The sequence below is a fragment of the Dufourea novaeangliae genome, unplaced genomic scaffold (assembly GCF_001272555.1).
Source record: "Dufourea novaeangliae isolate 0120121106 unplaced genomic scaffold, ASM127255v1 scaffold228, whole genome shotgun sequence".
Classification (NCBI taxonomy): Eukaryota; Metazoa; Arthropoda; class Insecta; order Hymenoptera; family Halictidae; genus Dufourea; species Dufourea novaeangliae.
This window is the reverse complement of record NW_015374150.1, coordinates 2,439,817-2,446,246: the sequence shown is the minus strand read 5'-3', so window position 1 is coordinate 2,446,246 and position 6,430 is coordinate 2,439,817.

Sequence of the window (6,430 nt, the reverse complement as noted above, 5' to 3'; positions counted from 1 at the left end):
GTTTTCCGTTCCCCTCCTCTCCTCCTCGCCCCGTAGAACAAACAGGGAGAACTGTGGAGAGATCGATAAAAGTTCGAGGGTTCCAGGGTTCGTGTGTTGCGTTCCCCCTTCGATCCACTACGGCCAAGCCCCGTGTGTCTACGGAATTAGGAATTCTTACATGGAGGGTACTACGTACGTACAGTACGCGATATTTATTCCGTGGTTCGGGGGTGGTGGTGGGTGGGGGGGGGGGGGGGTCACGGAAATCGCCCCTGGCAACACAATATACTCCGTGAAGGAACGTGCGTATACGCAGAAAGAGAGAGAGAAAGGGAGCCATAAGGGTGGTTCAGTTCTGTACGCGTACAACCAGGCCCTGTTCAGACATTTTCAAACCCCTCCTTTTGCACACACATATATTCACTGATATCACTTTTATGCCAAGTGTCGGCGATAAATTGTCGACCATCCCCCTACCACGTGCTCGTAGATCCTCGGCTCGAGATACACACGAGTCTCTGTCTGTTTGGAAACAGCCTGTTGTGCGCGGGAAAGCGGGACGAGCGTTCACGGTGTACACACGTTCGAATTGTTAACGAAATTTAAAGAATTGTATAAATTTTTTTGTTAGAACCCCTATCTTTATTCAATGTAATTTGTCCCGAGAACATTCGACGAGTTGTGGTGGCGGTAAGGGTAACATGTAGGTGCTAATCCTTTTGGAGTAACCGGGTACCCATTTCTATATTTTCTTTCACAATTTTTTATGTGAAAGAAAAGTATGTAAGTAAAATTATCTATGTTTATCTAATCTGGCAGAATAGGATGTTTGTGAACATTTGGTTGCCCACACAATGGGTTGAATCTGTACTTATCATGTGAATTTTTTCTTGAGCCTTCTGACTAGTATATCGATAGCGTATAGACAGTTAGCCAACGATATTTGAATGATTTAATGTTTTGGTTTTGTATCTGTCCGATAACTACTGAATTTGTATAAATTCAAATGTCAAAGCTACCGAGTCTATAACTCTATAGAATTAAAAAAAAGACTCACAGTGGTAGACTTAGTCGAATGGCAGACAAAAAAAGTAAAAGTAACAAAAGACGGGGGACGGCTAGTGTGTACGGTGGATTAGCGGAAAGGTGGTCGTCAGACAGCGAATGGAGGGAGGCCAGTCCTCTAGGCGCCGTCTGGACTTTCACCCCTCCCTCCGAAAACTCAAGAACATGAAGACTGTGTTGTGATGGAGGTGTGAAGCGACCGATTCTCGAGCCCGAGACGTCGATTTAAGGCCCGTCTTGGTAAGCCAGAAAACGAAACTCTTAGAAATCAATTTAATATGAAATGACAGAGGCGATCGATATCGAAAAACTGTAGAGTACCTCGTAGAGTGCCCCCCACCACGGTAGTATACCCATGGAAAGAAGCCAGAGAAACGTAGCACATTTTCTTTTCTTTCGCGGTGGGGACCGAGAACGAGGGCCTCCAAACTGAGAAAAACAGCGAGTCCTATTAATAGGCTCTCGTTTGAATAAAAAAGGAGCACGGAGAGGGGGGGGGCGTAGGTGGTCGTGAGAATGCGTGGGCGTTCGAAGGTCCTGTGTATGGCTACGTCGTTTGAAAAAAAAAATAATAAAAAGAGCCGTAACACCACGTCTATGGGAAGATAAAGCGTGCGATCTATGCCGAGGCGCGAGAGTGTTCCAAAGGGTCTAGAAGAGCGTTATTACACACGCTCACGGCCGGCTGGCTCGCCTTGTTTGGATCTCTTTCACTTGCGCAACCGCGCCAGTGTGGTTGGATGATCCTTGAGGGATCCTCCGATGATTAACGATCGGACGCGCGGTCTCCTCGATGTTTTTGGCAAGCTTCGCCAATCCCCCCCTTTCCTGGCTACTACAACTTTGTGGTCGAAATTGTCCGCTTTACATAACAATTAAGCCAACGCCGACGTGTTTCGAGATCGCTGGTGGAGGAGGGAATTTATGCGCACGGACGGATCCGAGGTCGGGCGACACGCGTTCTCGCGAGAACACGATCATTGCTCATGTGAACCGATCCAAGTGAATACAAGTAAATATTTTTCTTTGTAACAGATAGAGAATAAAATTTGAGATTAATGATAATTAAGAAAGAACTTTGTAGGATAAACCATTCAATGAGTGACCGAATTGTTAATCAAAAGTATCGATACATCGACGGTATGGTATCCCCTACTCGTGTCTGCTCCTACACCCAGCCGAGAGGAATAAAGTCTGCCTGCTCGCGATCTGGGAATATATGTATTCGGAAAATTGGGACGCGTCGGGCTGTTTTCGACCGTCAGGATGTAAATGTTTATCGGTTGATCGCCAATAAAAACAGCGGCACACGGTGGGAAGCTTTCAGCGACTTCCTGCTGGCCACCATCTGAGACGAACGTCGAGAAAGAGAGAGAGAGAGAGAGAGAGAGAGAGAGACTGGACTGTATGTCGTTTGAAAGTTAGACGTCGATGGCAGATGGAACTGACGAATCTATTTCTCAGCTGATCGATTCCCTTGGCCTCGAAAACCCCTGCTCTGAAGATTTTCTTTTTTTTAACTGGACTGTATGTCGTTTGAAAGTTAGAAGCCTATGGCAAATGGAACTGACGAATCTATTTCTCAGCTGATCGATTCCCTCGGCCTCGAGAGCCGCTGCTCTGAATGTTTTTCTTTTCTAATTGATCCCTAATTTCTCGAACTATTTCTGGGTGTTTCTTTTCTAATTGATCTCTAATTTCTCGAACTATTTCTGGGTGTTTCTTTCCTAATTAATCTCTAATTTCTCGAACTATTTCTGGGTGTTTCTTTTCTAATTAATGTCTAATTTGTCGAACTATTTCTGGGTGTTTCTTTTCTAGCTGACTCAACACGTGGGACGCCTCGTTTCTCTGAATATTAAAACAACCGTGTTGCCCCCCTCTGTCTTCTGAGTTTCACACGTTATAATTCAAACCGTTCTCGCGCTGGAGAAGTCGCCGTGGATACGGGGACTGCGATATTATATTTAGAAACGCTTTTAAAAACGCGTTTCGCTGCAGAATAGTGGCGTAAAAATGTAATCGACACCGGGTACACATCAAACCGTTGTAAAAACGTCACGATCGGTACCCGTCGTTTATCCGTCGTGTAAAACGTCCCGAGAAACACGAACGTTTTTGAAATTTATTTCGCGATAGATGATTCACTTGACGGCGCCAAACGAGCCTCTCCCTTATCTATCTCTCTCTCGTCACTTCCCTCTGTTTCGCGGACAAAGATTTTTTTCCTCCTATTCGTATGAAATCCGCTGCGTATCTGGGGTATACCCTGACGAATTGTACATTATCGCTGCCCCTTTCATCCGGCGAACGAAACACGCTGATAGACACACACGTTCGTGAAAAGGCTGACTTCCAGCCAGAGATGGGCAAATTCATTATCTAGATAAAAAGTTACGAAAAACGAATAAAGAATGAAAGATAAAAATATATACTTCATATACATCATTTTTAATCGTTTAAACGTAAACATTCAAATTTTAATAATACAATAACACTTACTCTTGAATGAGTCGACAAACAATTATTTAATCTCATTAACACTGGAACTACCGACGATATCGTGTACCGATTTCTATCGGATTGATAAGCATGACAAATTATTTGAAAATATAAAAATTTATAAATCAACTAATTTCTTCTGTTCCGTAGTGGAATAAAAGTTGTAGAAGATCTGAGTAAATACATCCCTTTGACATTTTAATGATCGTTGTAAGAATGTACTAACCAGTCATTTTGACTGCTTTGGTAGTTCTAGTGTTAACTATTTAAAGCTCAGAACGATGCCCTTGGATACTCCAGCTTGTCACTATGCATTATTCGAATAAAATTGTGCCCAACTCTGCTTCCAGCTCGGATAATTCTCGCGAAACGTTATTAGCTTCTCTGTTTCCAAACATCGTCGAGAGAGTAGGATAAATTGAATTTCTACATCCGTTCCTCGACCACGATCGATCTGATATAATAGACGGGGGAATAAGTGAGGCTGGAAACTTAACAAGCTGCCCACCTTTTGGGCTGCTGTCACTTAATTGACAGCTATCTTCTACATTGAAACTTTTGGTGAAGACCGTTGGTGCCTCTCTCGTTATTTTCGGCGCATCTTACCGGTCTATTGGTACATTGGCAGCTGTCCAAATGGGATAAGCCCTGACGTGTATCCTACGTGAAAGCAATTCCGTCTGTGTACATTTCACACAGCCCCCACACCCCTCCGGCTATACGAGGCATATTACATGGTGTAAATTATACGCGGGTGAAAATTCAAATTGCTCGCCGAAACTCGCCTATTTGTGTCCGTACACCTTGGATCGTCCCACCGTGCGTCCACGTTGATCGAAAGGACTTTGCTCGGTTCTCGATAAAAATGAATGAATTATCGACGAATAGATAATAATTTTAGGGTGGTTTTATACTTATGCCACGTAGTGTATGTATATACGCGTGAACAAAGAGTCACGGGGGAAACATTACTCTTTCCGTACGGACAAATCGTATGAAGAGTCGATTGTTTTTCCAAAAGCGGTCAGAGATTCGAGTCACGTTCACGTGGGGAAAGTTCAAAGAAAGAATAAACAGGACACAAGACCCGCTAAGGGAGAACAAAGGGAGAAACGGAAGAGGAAAACGAATAAATCTATGTCCACCTAAGCAATCCAGTCTCTCCCCTCAGCGTCTGATCTTTCCATTGATACTTACAGGTTCACGTTTTTGGGTTCTAACAGAGATGGGTAAAAATTATCATACATGACTTTGATTCGTTGATTCTGATAAATCCATCCAATTTAAAATCCAAATTAAAATCATGTGTAATAACTTCTACCCATCTCTGCCCTCTGGGTTCCACACAGGATACTGTAGGGGAGACCGAGGCAGATTGTAACAAAAAAAGTTTTCACAATTTGTTACAACTTACCCCGTGTTACAACCTACCCCGGTCTCCCCTAGTCTTTCAACTAACATTTTCGTCGGAAATTTTAATTGGCTGTACATAGAAATTCCCGACAGTTATTCTCTGCATACAACCCGTGTGGTGTCTGCGTTCAATACCGAAATTTTCATCGATCTGGCAGGCCAGAATTTCTGGCAACCGCGGACAGGTATTTCCGTGCAACATGCAACAAAGATCATCATCTCGTTATGTACACACACTCGTCTTGCACAGTACGCTACGTAACTATAGAAAACGCGTCTGTACGTAATTTTGCGGAATCGCAGTTACGACCTACTGCCACGAGGATATAAATACTGGGGGGCCGAAACGATCCGGAGCGTGAACGCGTAAACAGATGCAATAAAATTCTCGGCCGGCAGCGGAAAACGACACGGTGGGGTTGCGTCACTCTGCGCAGCCAAAGGGTCGACGCGCGAATTGGAATCTAATTTCGGATAAACGAGTCGCGAATGGGGAAAAGGACCTCTATTTTTTCCAACAGGTTGCAGAGACTACGGAAAACTACAGACTCCTCTCGATTATTGTCTGGGTTGTTCTACACTAGGGGTGGCCAACCTATGGCGCATACGCCAAACGTGGCGCATTTCATCATAAAATTTCTCAAGTACCCAAGCTCGGAGCCGAGTTTGGGAGGAGTCTGTAGTAAGGAAAACTATATTTATAAAATATTTTTTTATAAACTTAAAGGGGTAGTCCCACTCGGAGATGTCATTTTTAAGAGATTTTTAGAACTAAGAATTAATGGACCAAAGAACTTGTAGTTTTTCGTACGTATTTGTTCACATTCCAAGAAGCACAGTAAAAGTTTCCTGCGATTATCTCTTGTATTAACATAGTTATTACACTTTTTGCACTGTAACGCTCTGAATGGTATCCACCGTTTACGTGGCTGTATCCATCGGAAAAAAAATCAATCTACATCAAAGTAGCTATCTTGTGAACTACTATGAAGCAGAAAGAAATATTTTTTAACAAAATGGCAGTCATGTAAAGCATAAAATCATGAAATTTACAACTTCTTAAGGCAATAGAAAAGGACTATTGTAGAGATTGACATAATAGTAGTTCACAAAATAGAGAGACGTCTATTTTATACGTATGTCAAAGCTGCAGTAGATTGGTTAACTCATTATTGAGATATCGTGACAGCCAATTTGAAAAACATAGTTTCGAGAAAAACTTGTGTACTCGTGCAGTGGAACACCGTTTTTTTTAATTCATTATAACTTCGTCATACCAATAAATTGAAGCATATCACTTTGAAAACACATTTTCAAGATATTATACTTTAAGAAAATACAAAAAAATCCATTTAAAATCCACTCCGTGTCCTCGTCCGATTAGGTTGTAGCGAAAGATGTTCCTTATCGCTGTCTCCAACCACAGAAATCAAGCTTACGCGAGTCCAAATACGATCCGGCGAGTAGT